This window comes from Bos grunniens, chromosome 14, assembly GCF_055505025.1.
Source record: "Bos grunniens cultivar Pamir isolate PY7600 chromosome 14, Bosgru_T2T1.0, whole genome shotgun sequence".
In the NCBI taxonomy this organism is placed as follows: Eukaryota; Metazoa; Chordata; class Mammalia; order Artiodactyla; family Bovidae; genus Bos; species Bos grunniens.
Window position 1 is genome coordinate 5,972,274 of NC_141178.1, and position 20,998 is coordinate 5,993,271.

At 42.3% G+C, this 20,998-nt stretch overlaps 1 protein-coding gene across 20 annotated transcripts in view; it reads left to right on the forward strand.

Annotated features, from left to right (window-relative positions):
• The first annotated feature begins 306 nt into the window (after nucleotides 1-306).
• WWP1 (WW domain containing E3 ubiquitin protein ligase 1) overlaps nucleotides 307-20,998 on the forward strand; it is a 138,949-nt gene continuing 118,257 nt past the window's right edge. For 16 of the 20 annotated variants that reach the window (XR_015140451.1, XR_015140454.1, XR_015140453.1 and 13 more), the window contains exon 1: nucleotides 592-795. The gene's annotated coding sequence lies outside the window, so the exon portion shown is untranslated. Of the gene's footprint in view, nucleotides 469-591; nucleotides 796-20,998 lie in introns of those variants that run through there. The other 4 variants (XM_086335825.1, XM_086335833.1, XM_086335829.1 and 1 more) reach the window with 1 other exon arrangement.

Genomic DNA, 20,998 nt, shown 5'->3' on the forward strand with positions numbered 1-20,998 from the left:
CAAAAGTCTTCTGGTATGACCATATGCTAAATGCAATTATTTACTCTTGCAATGGTTCTGGGTCAAACACTCAGCGAGATCACGGAGTATTAACAGCCTCCTTTTGCGTAAAGCGATCAAGGGAAGAACTCCACGGCCCCGTGAGCCTTACTGGAAGCCAGGCACCCGTTCGGCCGTGAACCAGAAAGTCCAGCCCGCAACACCCACGTCTGGCTTCCAGAAGCCTCTTCCCAAATCTCGGCGGCGGTCCCGCCCCTTGCACAGGCTCAGGCCCCGCCCCCTACCTCCCATTGGCTGGCCTTCCCCCTTCCTCGCCCGCCTCGAAGACCCGGAGGGGCGGAGTTCTCCACAGGCGGCCGCGGTGAAGGCGGGGCGTGGGGGCCGGGGCGCTCCCTCGCTGCGCATGCTCGCGGGGAGCCGGATTCCGGGTCCGGGCTTGGAAGCACTGGGCCCGGGCCGGCGCGGGGCGTAGGTGGCGGGGCGCGCGCGCGCTTGGGGAGCGGCGCCGGCTGCGCGGGCACGCGGCGCGCTCCCGGGCGGGGAGGCGTGGGGCCGGCTGGGGGCGGTGCGAGGCCGGGGCGGGGTGGGGGGAGGGGCGGGTGTCGGTGAGCGCGGCGAGCGGGTTCCTAGTGGCTGCGGGCGGCCTGGGCTGCCGGGGCCGCCGCCTGGGTCGCTGCCGCCGCCGCCGCCGCGCCTGCTGAGAGATGGCGGTTTTGGGCGCCGAAGGCTGAGGGCGCTCGCCTGTGGAGGAGGCGCCGCCGCCGGGGCCGCCGGGAGCCGACGGCTTCGCGCCGGGTGAGGACGCCGCGGCGCGCGGGGGCGCGGGGGCGCGGGCCGGGACCCCCTCAGGCGGGGACCCCCTCAGGCGGCGCCCGGGGCCAGCGCGGCCCGCCCCGGGGCGGGAACCCCCCGAGGGCCGTCGGGGCCCGGCGGCCGGCAGTGCTTTGAGGTGGGGTCGCGGGTCCGGGCCCGAGCTGACGAGACGGGCGCCCGGAGCTTCCGTGACTCGGCAGCCGCGGTCCTCGGGCTTCCTCGGCCCGCTCCCTGCCTACTCCTCGCCTCCCCTCAGAGCCCTCGTCCGGGGGCTCGCTGCCCCGGCTTCCACCTCAGTTCCGCCGTCCCGAGGCGAGGGTCCCCGCCTCACAACGCCTTTTTTTTTTTCCTGACATGTTATCGCCACCGGTTCTTCCCTGACTCTGCGGCTCCCCCCCAACGCAACCCCCACCTCCACCTTTGTGACCTGCTGGGTCCCAGTGACCTTGCAGTTTTTACTCGTCCTTATCTTATTGTGACTCGGACCTTTCTCCTTTTCGTCTCTTTAGACATTTAGAAATTTTTTGTCATCTGCCCATTGCTTTTTGCAGCCTTTAAACCATCCGTCTTGTGCACAACCAGCCTTTTCTTTGCTCCATAGGTTTCGGAGTTGAGCTTCCTTTGCTTCACCGTGATTCTATGAAACCTTCATCACCAAAGAAGAAAAGTATTTGTTACTTTTGCATTTTTGCTCTTCCAGGATAAAAATTTTTTCCAGGGGTTTTCATGTGGCTTTCTTTTCCTGTTTGATTGGTTTTTATCTCTCTGTGTAGCTAGTGTGCAAAAGATGTGAGTTTCTGCTTTAAAATGTTACTGGTAATAGTAGTGTAAAGGATACAGTCCAAAGTTATCTTCCTTCTCTTTGGATTTTTGTTTTTTGCCTGAAATACCTGGTGTACAGTTGTATGTACATTTCTGCAAGGGTTCATGCTTATGTGTAAATCCACTCTACCTGTCTCATTAAGTCTGTATGTATTATGTAAGCGAAATGGACCTTTTAAAGAAGGAAGGCATTCTTTTATTTATATGACTTGTTTTTAGTCATAAAGTAGATAATTATCTGTGGCTGAATTTATCACTTTTCATAAATAGTTAATATTTTTTAAATTGAAAACAGTGTTGGGAGCTCTTCAAATTGAGAAGTGTAAAGTATGTGGGAAAACCTTTCTTTCTCAGGTAGCTTATTAACATTTTTAAATGGGTCTTCCCTTATAATGCAAAACTTTATATGACCTACAACATAGGGGCTTTGAAAGGCAGTAACAAAAGGTTACATTTTTGGAAGCTAGAATGTTGGATGTAAGGTCTCTGCCTTCAAGAGATAATAATCTGCTTATCCTGTGAAGGCTGAAATTTCTTCTACTTCCTTACACGATTATTAAGCATCTACTGCATGACTGCAGTGTGTTTGGGGGAATATGAAGATGAGGGTGTTAACACTTTCTGCCTTCAAGGACTAGTTAGGCAGGAAGTTCTGTACACAAATGTCTAATTTGTCTTTTAATACATAACATTAAAAGAATCTGAATCATATTGAATTCAGATTCATAGGGGTTAGAGCTCACATCTTATTTCAAGGTGAGAATTAGAGGGGTTATTTCATAGAGCTTCTGGTTTTTGAAATCTTTGGTTTGAAGAATGACTATAGACTTTTGATAGGCTGGGAATCCAGGCAGAGAGAAGGGATTAAGAGAGCTCAGAGTTCATGCATTTGGGGAAGAGGCAAGTATGTTTGGATGAAATATAACTTAGCAGTGCCAATATAAGGGGCCTCCCAAGTGGCACTAGTGGTAAAGAACCCACCTGTCAGTGCAGGAAATGTAAGAGATGTGGGCTCAGTCCCTGGGTCAGGAGGATCCCATGGAGGAGGGCATGGCAACCCACTCCAGTATTCTTGTCTGGAGAATCCCATGGATGCAGGAGCCTGGCGGGCTATAATCTGTAGGGTTGCAGAAAGTCAGACACGACTGAAGCAACTTAATACACATGCATGCATAATGGGTGGTAAAGCTTCAAGTAAAAATTTCAACCAGTTTATGGGCTGTTTTTAAAGCTGGGCATGTAACCTTGGATTTAGTAGGTGACGGGGGTTTTACAGATGATTTTTGAGCTGGGAAGGAAATGATTAAAGCTTTGTTTTCAGAGGATTCATCTGGCAGCAGCTTGTAGCATGAATTGAAGTAGAACTTGGAGGTACAACAGACGTCATTGCTGTGGTCAAAGGTGTCAGGGTGTCAACTCTACTGGCAGTAGTAGGGATGGAGGAAGGAAGTAGAATAGACAGAATTTGATAATGAGAGAAAAGAAAGTAAAGTAACTGAGGTTCTGATCCAGGCTGGTTGAGAGAATAGTGGTACATTTTGAACAACATCCACAGAAGCTTTATCTTCAGCCTACTTTACAGCGGTAGTTTTCAGGTAGTTCTCAACCTTTCAGGGATTAGTAACCCTTGCTGAAACTAAAGAAATCTGCTGGCCTGGAAAATTTCCATATATACCTGTGCTTTGTGGATAATTTTCGAGGAGTCTGGACCACCTAAATCTCCTTCATGGAACCTATGGGCTGGTGGGTTGGGAGCAGTGCTTAGAGTTACTGGGGACCTTTTAAAACAATAGAACCTTCAAATGTTTCCTATTACCAGTAAGAACCTCTGCTGTAGAGAGGTAGGCACATCTAGTGACAGTGTCTCCTTAGACTTGTGGTTTTTCACTTACCGAGAATTTTGACTAACTTATTTACTATTCAGTTACAGAACCAACTAATCCAAGAAGTTAAGTGATTTGTCTCAAGTGTTTCAGTTAGCGAATGGGTAAAGTAGAATCAGGAGTTGATGGACAGTGATGGTTTTCTTGTCTGGAAATGTGTACAACCGATTTACCATCAATTGAATGCAATCACTATCTTTAAGTGACCTCATCAGTAGGGAAACTGGGAGGTTCCTTCCAGTTCTTAACATTTTGTGATTCTTGGGTTTTAGATTTTTATTAGACTGTCTGTACCTTTCCTGTTTTCTATGTACAGGGGAGCTAGTGAGACTGATAGGTGAGTTGGGTATATGGAGATCAGATAGGAATACCAAAACAGTCCTGCTCTCATTTATTTCCTTTGTATCTCAGTTTGGGTTGGAGAGGTGGGGCTGGAGGGGAAGTAAGTGGAATAAGAACTTTTAAGAACTTTTATCTTCTATATTCAGGTGTTCCTACTAGAGAATAGTTCTTCATTCAGGAACACTTTATTAAGTAAAAATTAAAACTTTACAGAATACTGAAGTGTGGAGACCTAGTCAGCGATTTTTTTTTCGTTGGATTAAGTAGCTAATGCTGCATGTTATGGTTAAAGTGTAATTTGATTAGTAAACGGTTGACTTTTCTGCCTCTATAGGATTGTCTTCTTGGTAGGGAACCAGAGTAAGTTATTACACAGTATCCTTTATAGCTCTGGAAACTTTGATTCCATAATTATTAGAAAGGCTAGGATCTTTTTTACTCTTTCTGTAAAAATATGATGTAATAATAACAAGCACTATACACTAATAAATTAGCCTTAGTGGTGGTTATTGAAATAACTAGCTAGTAGTCCATGGAGAAGGGTGTGGCAACCCACTCCAGTGTTCTTGCTTGGGGAACCCCATGGACAGAGAAGTCTGGTGGGCTACAGTCCGTGGGGTCGCAAGGAGTCCGACACGACTGCGACGACTTAGCACGCACCCACACATGCAGCTGGTAATACACAGTGGAGGAAAAATGTCTGATAAAAAGCACATACAGAGGTGGTTTTTTTACTCCCTGCTGGTGCTAAGAAGGATATCATATTTTATATATTACAGTATTTTACATGTTTTCATCATGGGTTATATATGTCATCATTTGATTCTCATGACAGCTGAGCAGTAGGTGTGTCAGGAATAATTGCCTTTTAGATGAAGACAGTGAAGCCCAAGTGAAAAAAACATGAAGTTTCCAGGATATATGGCAAGCAAGCTAGCAAGTGGCTAAAATTAGAACTAGAGCTAAAACCCATCTTTTTGTTCCTGAGTCAGTATTCTTTTCCCATCAACTCTTCATCTAAAATGGAAATTTAACTGAAGATTTTATGTGAGGAATTTGAATTTACCTGTTTGGAACCTGTGGTAAACTTTTTTACTTTAAAAAAAAAAAACAAAACTTTTTTTACTGTGTAGATCTGAGCTTGTCTGTTTCTTCCTTTGTATTAAAATGGTACCTTCATTGTAGTTGCTATTGGTAACGTAAATTTGAAAATTTTAAGTATTTATCACAAGTAGTTATCCTTCTATCAAGGAAAAAGCAAAAGGTGATTTCTTGTCTGAAAAATACATTGGTGAAATGTAGATATTAATTTCCTTTTAAAAATCTGTTGGTTTTAATTCACCTGTTTTTACATTAGAAGTTCTTTTATAAGCTTTTTTAAATGAATATTTGTATTTTGGAAGCATATAAATCAGGATCTGATTTTCAAAAGTGTGTATCATGATACTTCACAGTTTTTGCCAGTATGTAAGAAGCTTTATCATTTAAAAAGAAATTTACCTTAAAAGCTCTTAGGATACATTTTAAATTCATATGTTTAAATGACTTTTGGGGCGTATATTTTGTAAAGCCATTTGTCAGGTAATTCCTAAGGTTTGTTAGGAATATGCTGTCTAGGTCTGACCAACCTAGACAGCATATTAAAAATCAGAGACATTACTTTGCCAACAAAGGTCTGTCTAGTCAAGGCTTTGGTTTTTGCAGTAGTCATGTGTGGATGTGAGAGTTGGACTATAAAGAAAGCTGAGCACCGAATAATTGATTCTTTGAACTGTGGTGTCAGAGAAGACTCTTGAGAGTCCCTTGGACTGCAAGGAGATCCAACCAGTCCATCCTAAAGGAGATCACTCCTGAGTGTTCATTGGAAGGACTGATGTTGAAGCTGAAACTCCAATACTTTGGCCACCTGATGCGAAGAGCTGACTTATTTGAAAAGACCCTGATGCTGGGAATGATTGAGGGCAGGAGGAGAAGGGGATGACAGAGGATGAGATGGTTGGATGGCATCACCGACTCAATGGACATGGGTTTGGGTAAGCTCTTGGGAGCTGGTGATGGACAGGGAGGCCTGGTGTGCTGCGATTCATGGGGTCACAAAGAGTCGGACACGACTGAGCCACTGAACTGAACAAAGAAAGACCCACATCTGCCTTGACTCTCCTGGAGCCTGTCATTTGCTCACAGCACTCCGCGGTGTCCCTGCTGCCTGGTTGGCTGGGGGCTCAGGGCTGGGCGGGCAGGGCCGCGAGGATGGCCCGGGAGCCTGCGCTCTGGGTTCAGGGAGCTAAGGGGAGGTTCTGACCGCGGGAAGGGCACGAACGTCGTCTTCTGGGATTGTGTGAATAGTTCGGATTGTGATAATTTACCTTTGTCGTTTTTTCTGGGTTTTGAACAAGTGATGCAGAAAGACAAGGGGAACAGAGGAGCCTTGTTTCAGGTTACTTACTGTGTAACAAATGTGAAAATAAGTGACTAAACAACCAGATTTTTGGCCGGGAGGTTGTTTTGGGGGTTTTTCTTTTTTGTTGTCCTTTCTTTTTTGTTTTTGGTTTGCAGGTTTGCTCTCCCAGGCTGGGCCACTTGAGCAGTTGTGCTGGTTTTGCCGGTGATAGCTTAATGGCTAGCATTCAGTTAGGTGCTGGTCTTCTCTCTCTTTCTCTTCCTGTCTCATTTACCACACAGACTTGTCTCAGGGCCAGTTTTCTCCATTGGCCTTTCCAGGATTGCTGGCCTCACATAGTGGCTTAGGGCTTCCAGGAGTGCAAAAGCAGAAGCCACCAGAACTTCTTAAGGCATAGGCTTGGAACCAGCCTAGTTTTATTTCTGCCACATTCTGTTAGTTAAAGCAGGTCACAGGTCCAGCCCAGATTCAAGGGAAAGGGACTAGACAAGTACGTGAATCCCGGGAATCGGGCTTCTGGAAAACTATTTTGGAGGCTGAGACTTGAGCTGCCTGGTACTTTCAGTTCTTGGAGTCTGGGCCTGTCAGATGGAAAGCTGAGTCTCAAGTGCAAATGATAGTGTGTTTGGCTTGTTACACAGATGGGAATAGCCAGTTGTCCTGGGGTAGAAAAGAAGAGAAAGTTTGCGGTCTCTGGGGTTTGACCCAGTGTGCCACCATAATGGGCAGGATCGACTTGCTGTACTTCAGGGTAAGAAAGTTCTAGATCCAGAGCTCAGGCCCCTCTGAAGCAGTGATTTACTCAGGTTAACCGTTTGGATCAGACAAATCCCAGTCAGCATCCCGTGCATAGACAGATCCATTAGTCCTTGTGATTCAGTGCCAGACCTGGGGTAGCAGAGCTCCTGGCCTTAACTAGCCTTGAGCAAAATGGTGCCTCACAAATAGTATTGTCTGTTTGCAGTGTTGGGAAAAGTTTAGGATAAGCTGCCCTTTCTTGGAGAGTGTTATGATGGAGAGAATATTCTTTCCTTTTGGAGACTGGAATGGAAGTCCTGTATCTCACTGTCACTATCTCAGTAGTATGTTGTTTTTTTTTTTTTTTAGTTCGAGTTATATGCTAAGTAATATTATGGCTAACTATGGAATGAAGAAATTAAATGTATGTTTTGTTGTTATTATAGCTTCTGCATAGAATAATGAATCAGTATATTTCATTTGAAGAATTTAGGTGTAGATTTGGAGCATTTTTTAATTTTGAATAGATTTCTGCCTCCTGGTACAAATCTCTTTGCAAATTTCTGAGTATAGTAGGATGTTGGCTCTTGTGGGCAGAACTTGGTAATTGAGTGTACGCACTGAGAAACATTATTTATATAAATAGGAGCAGCTAGGGCACAGAGAAAGGTGTAGATCGAATTACCTTAAGGTGTTTCTTTATGACCCTCCTCCCTGTCCTAAATTACATGAGTGGTTTAAAAATGTGCTAGCATTAACAGAATTGCTGGTGTGATAGCTTTTTATTTAACTAAGGAAAACAAGTTCTTTGATAGCTGTTTAGTATACCCGTAATTAGGGCCACACGGGACGGGTAGAAGCAAACTGCCTTGGGTCCTGACTTGAAGTCCGATACTCCTGTCGTACCTTAGCTCCAGCTTGCCATGGTGAACCACGCTTTGTGTTTAGTTAGTATGGGGAGGAGAATTAGTCAAATGAACTTGCTCTGTATAAATTAGGGCATACTTACTTTACCTTAGAAGTAAATAAATTAGATCTTTCTGCTCTTAAAATCAGTTTAAGAATTAAATGTGTGCATTCCTGCATGTGGGTCAGGAGCTGTAGCTTTAGAGTCAGGCACACCTGAGTTCTGTCAGTGATTGTTAATAGCAGTGTTACCTCAGTTTCTTCTTCTGTAAAAGGAAAAAAAATATCTTCTGAGTTTTTGTAAGGATTCATTGAAATATTATTATAAAGCAGAAAGAAAATGTGGTCCATTGGACATTAGCAGCCCTTGAACCATTTTTACTGCCCTCAATTCATTATTATTAACAAGTTGAAAATTTTCTGTGAGCCACTCATTTCTCAAGGACAGATGTAGTTTAGTTTGGCATAGGCAGAGCTGCATGTTAAATCTCACCTCTTAGCTTAAAAAATAAGTTGCCGAAAAGTTAAGAGTGAATCTGAGAAAGACACTGACTCAGCATGGCTGCAGTATATCAGCTGGTGATGGTTTGGCTATACAGTCTGGGAACAAGAAACTGTTCACAGCGTCATTGGCTGAAGTACAGAGTGGGTCATAAGTTGTTGAGGTGCAGTCCCTGTATCATGGTCGTCTGGTTTACCAACATATTGGTTAAATGTAGGTTCTGTACTCTTCAATATCTGTGGTATGGTCCTAGTGGAGCTCAGGAATCTTCATTTTTAGTAAATACCTCAGATGATTTTGTACAAGTTAGTTTGAGAGCTGTTGGTATAAACTGAATGGATAATTTGGGGTTCTGATGTTCTTTGAGACCATTTTTTAACCTGTAGGATTCAATAAATTGTTGTTCGGTCACTCAGTCATGTCCGACTTCACAGCCCCATGGACTGCAGCACACCAGGCTTCCCTGTCCTTCACCATCTCCCAAATTCTGCCCAAACTCATGTCCACCGAGTCAGTGATGCCATCCAACCATCTCATCCTCTGTCGTCCGCTTCTCCTCCCACCTTCAGTCTTTGCCAGCAAATATTGGTCTTTTCCATTGAGTCGGCTCTTTGCATCAAGTGGTCAACGTATTAGAGCTTCAACTTCAGTCCTTCCAGTGAATATTCAGGGTTGATTTCCTTTAGGATTGACTGGTTTGATTTCCTTGCAGTCCAAGGGACTCTCAAGACTCTTCTCCAGCACCACATTTTGAAAGCATCAGTTCTTAGGTGCTCAGCCTTTTTTATTGTCCAGCTCTCACATCTGTACATGACTACTGGAAAAACCAAGCTTTGACTATACAGACCTTTGTCAGCGAAGTAATGTCTCTGTTTTTGAATATGCTGTCTAGGTTTGTCATAGCTTTTCTTCCAAGGGGCAAACATCTTTTAATCTCATGGCTGCAGTCACTGTCCACAGTGCTTTTGGAGCCCAAGAAATATATATGTATAATGTAAATACAAGGAGAACTTAACATCTGAACCTTTCAGATAGTTGTCCGGCTTCCCAGGCAGCTCAATGGGTGAAGAATCCACCTGCAATGCAGGAGGTGAGGGTTTAATCCCAAGTCTGGAAAGATCCTCTGGAGGAGGAAATGGAAACCCACGCCAGTATTTTTGTCTGGAAAATCCCATGGAAAGAGGAGCCTGGTGGGCTACAGTCTGTAGGCTTGCAAAGAGTCGGGCACAACTGAAAGACAGTATGAGCAAGACAATTGTCAAGGACTTGGTCCAAGCAACCTACAGAAGCCTAATACATAGAAATTACAGTGAGAAGCAGGCAAGAGAAGTAACCCTGAAAGAGGTACCCATCACGAGTCCTTGTTTAAAAAGTTTCCCTATATTTCTACAAAATATGTTTTTATGAATGAAAGTATTTCTTTTTTAAAAACTGGCTTAGCTGAAACAGTTAAGTTAGATACTATGATTATTTATCCAGTAATCTTCCTGCTTTTCACTTAAGAGAAATTAAGCTACTCAGAAATGGAGATTTTGAATGAAGTGTGTTTAATTTGGAATTTTTTCTTTTGGGTAGAAAGTAGTTTGAATGGGGCCGTGATGTGTCTTTTGTGGAGAAAAGCCATTGCTTCGAATAAGGATATTGATTTGAGAAGAAAGTCGTGAGAGAAAGTTTAAATTTTAAATCGATCAATCCAAAAGAAAAAAACAACAACAAAGCCTTGAAGCTTCTTTTCTCTGACTTGTGTTCAGAGCAGTGGTCCTGACGACTTGCATCTGTGTGACTGTGACCCTCCTCAGTCCTGTGATCCTCTCTCTCGTTGGAACAGCAGGTCTTTACATTGGGGCTGTTCCCGGAAAAACTTAAGCTACGTATCAACCTTATTTTTATCGTCTTAGTACATTTTGTGGTTAAAAAACATGCTAAACCCATGATTCTAAGTTTCAGTGGAAAGGATCAGTTGGCATTTGTTTAAGGAGCCTATTGTTTTCGTCTATTTCCGCTGACTGACCAGTTCTTTGGGAAGCAAAGTGACAATAAATTCATCTCTTTTTGTCCTTCAGGCTGTGGAATGTGTTGATGTTTAGATGTGACTACCCAGAAAGGAAAGTGTACATCATACTCAGGAATTTCAGTGTGCTACATTAGAAGTTTTTGGTAATTATAATTTGTTTTAAAAAATTTCATTGTGACTTAATTTTCCTGTAAAGTATTAGCTAAACTGTTTAAGAGCTTAGGCCTTCAAGTTAAACAAACCTAGACTTCAGTTCTGGCACTTATTTATTGGTTTGGCTTCCCAGGTAGCTCAGCCGGTAAAGAGTCGGCTTGCAGTGCAGGAGATCCGGATTCGACACCTGGGTTGGGAATATCCCCTGGAGAAGGGATAGGCTACCCACTCCAGTATTCTTGCCTGGAAAATCCCCATGGACAGAGGAGCCTGGTGAGCTCCATAGTCCATGGTTGCAAAGAGTCAGTCATGGCTGAGACTAAGCACACACGGCACAGTGACCTTGGTGAAGATGGCCTTAGATTAGACCCTAGTTTCAGTGTATGTAAACTGGGTATTTACGTGTAGAATGGTAATAGTAATAATAAAACCTATTCGTAGATTCATTGCATGACTTACACCTGACAGTACTGAGTAAATATTCACTAGGATGGGTTTATACCTTGTTTTTGGTGTCAAATGTGTTATAGAAATAATTCTTTTTTTTTTTTAATTTTAGAAATATGTAATTACTCCATATTCTTTGTTATATAAAACCCTAGTAAAACCTTAGGGAAGCACTCTATACTTTCCCTGGCAAATGTTTAGTTATGGATAAATGAGGACAGTAGATAGTCACACATCTGATCAAATTTTGCTGCCAGATGAGCTCAGGTCAGTTCGGTTTTTGTCGCCAAATGAGTTACGAAGTTAAGTTTGTAAGAATGGGGATATCTGAAAGTTCATACTTAGCAGCCTGGTTTAAAATTCTTTGTAAAAAGTAAATTAGCACTGTGTTTTGTTACTGGAGTAGCCGTAAAGTATCTTGAAATCATGTAATTGTAGAGAGTTTTGCAGTACTATGTACCTTCAAGTGATTCAGTGTGGTTTTGATCTGATCCTTACTACAGATGTGGGCAGTTTGCTTTGTATCTCTTTGCAACATGGTCATGTGATGGACATGCTCCTTAACCTGCTGTCCTCTGTACTGTTGTGGAAGTATTGATATGGCAGAAAAATAGTGGAGTTTCTCAGAGTAATTGAGAGTATTGGAGTGGTGGTAGTGATGAGAGTTACCAGTTTAGGAAGTTACCAGTTTAGGAAGTTAACAGTTATTAGACATCTTCTCTATTTCATTCTGGAAACAATTCCAGTGTCTTAGAGTTAATGGTAACACTTTTCCCCTTCACGAAAGATAAGTTGATATCTTCATTTTACAGATAGGAAAACCAAGCCTCAGAGAGGGTGGTGAATACAACCGAGTAGGAGAACTGAAGTTTGGACTCTGCTGACATTGTCCAGCATGCTCTTCTCACACTAGGAACTGGCATTTTGAAACTGGAGAGTTAGCAGATCTCCACGGCTGCTTACCTGCTGGGAACTGAGAAGCCTTCATGTATTTGGAGACAGGCAGGCCGCGTTGTGGGGTGAATGTCGCTTTGGGTTGTGCTGTCTAGTGGCCAGTGCAGGGCAGAGGGGTGCTGGCCTCAGCAGCGGGCCTGGGTTTGGCCTTGACATTAGGAACCTTTCTGTGTGTCCCTCAGCGGTTCTCTCAATCACCTCTCAGCCTCAGCTTCGGCTCTGATTGGTGACTCGGTGCTTTTTGCTACTTCAGAGCAAATACTGTGTATTTGAAAAATACCAAGCCTTTAACATTTTTGAATTTGAAGGAAAGTTTTATAGGCACATATTATTAAAATACTGCACTTTGAAAGAAATGACAGATTATTGATGGAAATGTTTGTCATTTTGAAATATGAACTGTTACATGATGTAATTAACATGAAATTTGATCTTTGCAGAGTGAGAATGTTACATTGGCCTGGATGTTGTTTCCCAGAATACATGGAAATGATTTATTAAACACAGTCCCAGCAATCTACCTTCTTCATTGTTATGTGTTTATGCTTTTTACACATTCCTTGTTTTAAAATACTTTTTGAACTTTCAGGGAAAGCATTTTTAGTGACCTAGCTTAAAAGCCCCACAAAACCACCCTATTATAAAGTTGCTTAAGTGATAAAATAGTAAAAGAATAGAACATCAGATTGATATAGGAGACTATTCATGTTCAGTCTTAGGTTTAGCTCAGCATTTCTTTTTTTACTATCCTTTTTGTAACACAAATGTAGTGAAAGAGCATTGGCTTTGAGCCCAGGAGATCTGGGTTCAAAATTCTGACTTTGTAACCCTTTGTAACCCTGTGCAATTTACTTAAATTCCTAAAACCTCATTTTCCTTACCTGCTAGAAGAAATAGTAAAGACTGTGAAGGACATTAGAGATAGTTTTGGGGACTTTTTTTTGCAACATAACAAGACAAATAATAGGAACCTAATAAATGGTCATTGTGATTTTTACTATTTTTGGAGTCAGAGACCTGACGATTCACATTCCAGGTTTAAGATTGGCCATGTTTCTGTGTCATTTAGGTGCCCCACATAAGTGCTGCCCAGCTGCCAGTCTCACGTAGCCACGCTCTGTCATCTTATTCTGCTGCCTAGGGGGGTATATTTATGAAGCTTTTTTTTTTTAAGTATTATCTTAAATTGGTTCTGTAGGTTTAGAACCCAAGTTTTAAGATGCTGTTATTTGATTTTTCTTTTAATTGACTTCATGCACCACAGGAATGAGAAACCAGCCTTCTACTGATACTCAGTAGGGTGTAGGGAAAATGACCAACTGCAAACATTTTTCTGCTTGAAAAGCTTTGGTTAAAAAAAAAAAAAAGCTTTGGTAATTTGCCATTACAAGCATAATATTGTGTAAGAAACTGAGAAATTGTGCAGATTAGAAACTATGTCATTTGCATTTTGGTGTAGTTTACCTTTGTTGATGGAAATACATTTTAGTATCAATTCTTTTAAAATAGTAAAAGAATTTTTTTTTTAAATTATGTTAGTCAATGTTAGTTGACTTATGTTAGAATAAGGTTCAGTTCAGTTCAGTCGCTCAGTCGTGTCCAACTCTTTACGACCCCATGAATCGCAGCATGCCAGGCCTCCCTGTCCATCACCAACTCCCGGAGTTCACTCAGACTCATGTCCAGCGAGTCAATGATGCCATCCAGCCATCTCATCCTCTGTCGTCCCCTTCTCCTCCTGCCCCCAATCCCTCCCAGCATCAGAGTCTTAGTCAATAAGTAAAAATGTTTTCTTTTTTCATGTTTTGTTTTTAGTGCCCTGAAGGAGGGGATGGAGCAGGGCGCGAAGGAGAGATTCGTGTGATAAAGACACAATAATAGTGCTGGAGTCCTGTGTTTTTAAGGACCGTAACTGTTGCCTTGAAAATCAAAACAGTTGCTGCTAAATTTGATGAGTATATTTTCTTCCTCATTAATGTTTTCTAGTAGGTAGAGTACAGACATTTTAATATTCTTTACTTGGAAGTGGAGGAAAGCTATTAGTATTTTGGAAAGTTGGTATAAGATACTCGATTATATTTTTAAAAGGTGCGCTTCCCTGGTGGCTCAGAATGTGTAGCATCTGCCTGCAATGCAGGAGATCCCGGTTCGATCCCTGGCTCAGGAAGATCCCCTGGAGAAAGGAATGGCTACCTACTCCAGTATTCCTGCCTGGAGAATTCCCATAGACTTAGGAACCTGGCGGACTACAGTCCATGGGGTCACGAAGAGTTGGATGGGACTGAGTGACTAACACTTTGTTTTAGAGAGCAACATCACCATCTTGTGGCCTTCTAGAAAATTGTTGCCAAAGGTATACTGTGAAAACTACAAGCATCAATTAAGTTGTTCTCTGATGTTGGCCAAGGACTCAGTCAAATTTGTGTTCAGTACTTCTTACTATATGTAAGTGGGAGATTGGAGTTAGAAAATAAAATGATTTGTACGGCTTTGATTGCAACTTTGTAAAAATAATCAATATTGGAGGAAAATAACAGTATAAAAATGGAAACAGTTGCAAGTTGAGTTGATGTAAAGATTGTGGATGATTGCTACTCTCTGTTTTCATGAAATAGGCAGTGTTTGTAGTCAAGCAGTTCTGAGCTAGAAAAATCTCCATGTGTTCTGTCCTCCATTTCTGAATTAATAAGATTACAAGGCCAGAGAAGTTCTGATGCCCTGTCTCATTCAGTCATTTAGTGAGACTTTATCTTGAGCAGTGTTGGCTAAGCTGGTGACTCCTAGGAGTATTTTCTACATGAATTTTTATATGTAAAAAATAAAGGAGTGTTTTCTACATGAATTTTTATCCTTTTTTCCTTCATTTTGGAAGTAGTTTTAAAAGGAGAAAAAAAATCAATTTGAGAAGTACTGTGGTTCACTTAAGAGAGCACCTAAGAACTAAATAAAGCTATTTGATCTTACGCCTGTAGTTTACTTAGTTGTTTTTTAAGATTCATTTTGTTGACAGTTAGTATCCAAATATAATTATCTAAATAGTATTAAGCACTCCTGTGTGCCAAGCTTTGAGGGAGGCATGGTGAATAGGCCAGGAGTTCTCTGCACTCTTGGAATTTACAGTCTAGAATGAAGTGAGAAAAATAAAGATATTTGATTAACACAAAAGTTTGAAATCAAAGGTCTTGGGGGAAAATAGCTATAATTTAGGGTAAAGACTGTTTATCATAAAAAAAATATTTATCATGTGTCAAGCACTGCAAAGTGCTTTTGGTATTTTTTTTTCTCAATGTCATTTGTTTATTTTGGAATTTTGCTTTCATTTTTGCATATGTATACAAATAAGCTTTTGTGGAAGCTCTGAAACATCTCTGTGGACAGTAGTAGATTGGGACAAAAGTAATTGTGGTTTCAGACCGTGAATTTTAAATTGTTTTACTAGGCTCAAACACATCTTTATGAATCAAAATAGGAACTGTTAAAATCAACACATTTTTGCCACTGAGAAGTAAGTTTGTTTATTGTTGTAGCATAAAAATTCGTGCTTCAGGATTTGAGAAACTCTTGGAAAGCATTTTCTGCTTCCTGCTGGTTGTGGAAGCGTTTTACCTGCCAAAAGTTGTTGAGATGCTTGAAGAAGTGGTAAGTTGGTTGGTGAGAGGTCAGGTGAATATGACAGATGAGTCAACACTTCGTGGCCCAGTTCAACTTCTGAAGTGTTGGCTGTGCAGTGTGCAGTCAGACATCCTTGTGGAGAACGGGGCCCTTTCTGTTGGCCAATGCCGGCTGCAGGCGTTGCAGTTTACAGAGCATCTCACTGATTTGCTGAGCATACTTTTCAGAAGGAACGGTTTCGCCAGAATTCAGAAAGCTATAGTGGATCAGACCGGCAGCAGACCAATGACCACTGACCTTTTCTTGGTGCAAATTTGGCTTTAGGGAGTGCTTTGGAGCTGCTTCTTGGTCTAACCACTGAGCTGGTCATTGCTGGTTGTTGTATAAAATCACTTTTCGTTGCATGTCACAATCCGATGGAGAAATGGTTTGTTGTGTAGAGTAAGAGAAGATGACACTTCAAAAATGATGATTTTTTTGATTTTCAGTCAGCTCATGAGGCACCCACTTATTGAGCTTTTTACCTTTCCAGTTTGCTTCAAATGAGGAATGACTGTAGAATGGCCAATGTTGAGTTCTTTGGCAACTTCTCAGGTAGTTGTAAGAGGATCAACTTTTTTTGATGACTGCTGTCATTCGGTTATTGTCCACTTCCGATGACCAGCCACTGTGATCTCCATCTGCAAGGCTCTCATCTCCTTTGCAAAGCTTCTTGAACCACCACTGCACTGTGTGTTTATAGCAGTTCCTGGGCCAAATGTGTTCATGTTGCAAGTTGCCTCTGCTGTTTTCTGACCCATTTTGAACTCAAATTAAAAAAAAAAAAATCACTCCAATTTGCTTTTTGTCTAACATCATTTCTGTAGTCTAAAATAAATATCAATTAAATGGCAGGTAATAGTCATTAGCAAAAAAAAACATAAAGTGAGAAATGAGCATTAAAATGATGTATAACATAACCATATTTACTGAAGAATGTAATCCATTATCAAATGACAAAGTTCAACAATGCAAAACCGCAATTATTTTTGCACCGACGTAATAACAAGTGGTCTGGCTCTTACGGGTTTGCTAGGCTCTTGTAGCTTGGTCTTGGCATCTCACCAGCACTTACAGCATTACTGTTGGGAAAATCTGTACCATGTTCTAAGTAGCTGTCTTTCCCCCAGACTTTTAGAGTCTGCTTTATGTATGATTGGGGGATTTGCTTATGACTTCTGAATTATTCTGAATAGTTAGGGACAGAAAGTGTTGAGTTTCATGAGCTCTTCTCTTGTTAATATATTTTTGGATATTTGAGTATTTAATAAGTCAAATGAACATTTTAGGTAACAATTATCCTCTACTTTTGTATTGAACGTTTTTTAATTGAGACTTTATTGTGGGCTGTCATGTTGGTAAGGTTGCGCATGGACTTGGTACTCAGAATTATCCAGGCCAAGATGGGAGGGTGTACAGGTGGTTTATGGTCCCACCTGTATAGGATTTTCCTTAGTATTTTAATTTAAAAGTTTCAGTTCTATGCTATATAAGTATACTGTTTAACATAGCCACTCTTTTTACCATTTCTACAGGTTAAATATTTCATTCATTGTGAATCTTCATTCAACACACGTTTTTTTGAGTGTGTAGTAAGAGCTGAGCAGTGGGCCAGGGGCTGGAATTATAAAGATGAGAATTAATAAAGAAATTTCCAGTGTAGTGGGGGTAGATAAAGAAAAAACACGGTTACAGTGCTATGTTTGCTTGAGCTGAATCTTGTGGGATGATTAGAAATTACGTAGATGAGCAGTAGGAATAATGTGTAGGAAGTCATGGTGCCCAGATGTGTCTGTGAGAAGCACTTGGGGCCCACTGGCAGAATCCCCTGGCAATTCTGACATGCAGCTCGGTTGAGGAAAGCTGGTAGTGGATTAGAAATGTGTCATTAGTGAGCTTTGGATAAAGAGCTTTGCTTTTTTTTTTTTGAGAAAACCAGTTATTTTCCCTAGCTGAATTTTAATGAACAGAGGTGGCAGAGACTGTGTATACTTAATGCATCTGAATAACCACAAATATTATAGTTTGTTAGTAGCTAGAATAGACCTGTTTCTCGTCTAGACCCTATGCTCTAAGCAGTTCTGCCATGGCTTTACTTGTAGGCGTGAACTGTGAAGGTGAATTGGAAAGAAAGGAAATCACGCAGGGATGGGTGCTGCTGCCTGCCTTGAGTTCCTTACCTACCACGTCCCTTGTAAAACAGGGATTGTTGTCTGCGTTTATTGACCGTTGTATTCCCCAGTGCCTCAGAGTGCCTCCTTCACCGAGGGAATTGGCAGTTAATCCCCTCCTTAACTTTCCAATATCGGAGATACCTGCATTTTCACCCATTCTTTTCTCTCTCTAGTCTCACTTGTAAGGATTGTGTTTCTGCCTCTGGGTTAAATCTCAGCCAGTGCTTCTCAGAGATCTTGCCTTAGCAGTCATTGTCTTCTCTGTGACGTCAACATTTTCCTGCCTGAAAGCCCATTCAGGTCTCTTCTGTCTTCAAAAACAAAGCTATGTACCCCTCCCTTTAAGACTGCATCTCTTTTCCTTTATTATCACGCATCTGAAGAGGTTTCTGGCTGTTGATTTGCTTCTGAAGCTTGGCCTCTGGGCCTCCCACTCTGTTAAAATTGCCCTTGCTGAGGGTCTGGTGGCATCCCTGTAGTCTAGTAAACTGTTTTCTCTTTTACGGATCTTACTGGAGTACTTGCTGGGCTGAGCCACTCTTCTTCTCCTTCAAATTCTTAAACTTTTGTGTTTTTTTCAATTCTGTGCACAGTCCGCATCTACCGTTCCACCTTTCAATATTGCTGTTCGCTAGGTGCTATCTGTACTGCTAATTGTGTGCCAGTGGCCTTTCCTGGGTGAAAGACCACCTGTCGCAGCAGGTGGCTTCCGTTGGTTCTTGAGCTCCTGCTTATGGGATGTTATGTGAACATTTACCTCTAGCATCTATTTTCTGAGCTCTGTCTCAGTTGGTCAGTAATAATTTTGGGGGGCCTTCACTCAGCCAGGCTTTAGCCTGGGTTCTGGGAATGAATGAGATAGAATTTCTGCCCTTGGAGGTAGATACAAGGTTGGAGATAGAAGTAAGAGGGTAAAATAACTGAACATAATGAGAATTACTAGGAAAGATAAAATAGGGTGAGGTGGTAGAGTTGAAGGAGCGGGGCTCTTTCTGTGCCTGGGCTAACTGGAGATTCTTTTCGGATGGATTATATTTGAGTGGAGCCCTGAGGCTGAGAAGGTAGCTGAGGGACTGTCACATGGAGCAGGGGAAACAGAGAAGAGGGGAGGAGAGAGGTACGAGTTGTAGGGGCAGCAGGTCACATGGAGCCAGGTTTGAGTTTGGGTTTAGTGGAGTTAGAATGAGAGACCTTTGGAGAGCAAAAGAGTTTTTGCGATGATCCTGCTTTGGAAAGCTCGCTCTGACCACTGGATCGGGGATGGATGTGAGGGGCATGCAAGCATATGACGTGAGAGGAGGAGTCGAGAGGCGGGGCAGGGAACCACATGCTGCAGTCTAGGTGAGAAATCATGAAGCTTGGAGAAGAAGGTGGTATTGGAGAGGTGAGAAGTAATCTCTTTTATCCCTGCATCTGATTAGTCCACCAGTTATTATAGATTCTGGACTTACTATCGCTGCTGCTTCCTCTGTTTTTAGTCTCTTTCCAGCCTAGCTCACTGTCAGGCTCCCCTCACAACACTGTTAGAGCAGTTCTTCCAGAGTGGGAGTCCTTCCCTGATGAAAATGCACTGGTGCTCTGAGGCTTTCTCAGTACTCTTCAGGGGCAGCTTCTTTCTCGCTCCCTTAAGGGCTCATCTCTTGAAACTCACTCTCCACAAACTTCCCTGAGCGGAATCAGTGATGTATTCGCTGTCCATATTGGTGGCCTTCTCTCAGTACAGAAGGCTTGAAAGCACTCTTTGCTCTCGTATGGACAGCCTGACAAAGGAGTCCTGCACTGCTCATCTCCGCTGTTGACCATCTCTCAGAAGCCTTTCCAGACACCTTGTCACTGTCCCATGGAATCTGACTTAGATGCTCCTCTGCTGTTGTTTAGTCACCAGGTTGTGTCTGACTCTCTGTGACCGCGTGGACTATAACACTCCACGCTCCTCTGTCCGTGGGATTTCCCAGGCGAGCATACTGGAGTGGGTTGCTGTTGCCTTCTCCAGAGAATCTCCCCAACCCAAGGACTGAACCCACGTCTCCTGCGTGGGCAGGCGGATTCTTTACCTCTGAGTCACTGCTCCTGGGGAAGCCCGCCCTTCCTCTGTATTTCTGCTGCATTCTCTGCACTGCCCTGTCAGCTTGATGCTGCTTATTGCTTTGCCTGTTTTTATGGCGAAATTATAAACTCACTGAGGGCAAAGAGCCTATCAGAGATGAGTTTTGTATTCCTAGTGTCTAACACACTACCTGATAATATGCATTAGTAGATTTATATGCTGAATGACTTAATTCAGAAGTGTTAAAAGATGCCTACTTTGATTATTGATTTGATTATTGATACCTACTTTGATTATCAGATACCTGCTACCTGCTTTGTTTACTGATCAGCTCTGTTTTGTCCCATGGCAAATTGATTGTCTTTTACTGGAAAGGTTAGAGGCCTGAGTCAGGATTTCATAGGGAGCGTATGGAGGCCCAGACCGTTATTGAGTGGATCCCTGTCTGACGGTGCAGAGAGCCACAAGAGAGAGTGGGTGTGAGGTGGCCATTTGGTCACGGAAGAAGAGGAAGATGTTTCAGCAGAGGGTGAGGTGGCAGCTAAACCGCATGGGTGGAGAAGTGAGCAGGAGGTGAGAAAGGTTGGCTCTTCCTTTAAGAGGTTATTTAATCAAAGCATTTGGTCTTCCTTTTTATTGTCTTCTTGTTTTTTTAAATAACATAAGCCTCAGGTCGATTTGATGGCTGAAAAGAAGAGGGTATAAATGGGAGGAGAGAGTATATTTAGGAGGTGAAAAATGTGTAGGTACTCAGTCACTTTGGAAAGGAGAGTAGTCTTCATTTTCAGAGACTCAATACTAGGGCAGGGTCTTGCATAATATATTTTTATAAGAATCTCCCTCAGAAATTATTTAAAATATGGTAGATGGGGTGAGTATCTCAGAAGGCCAAAGAGTTGAGTTTAAAAGCAACCTCACTGTTCAGAAAAATTTATTGATAGAATTGCAATAAGCAAGATTATATTTTTTATAAATGCTTTGTCATTGTCTTATATGTAATGTTTTCCTGTGTTATGTGCTTAATAATTTAGTATTTATATATCACTTTGTAATTCACAAAGTGCTGATACAACAGTAATTTCTCCTAAGACATGTGCTGCTGAGAGAGGTTAAGTTACTTGTTGAAGGTTATGTCAGTTTACTTATTAGGC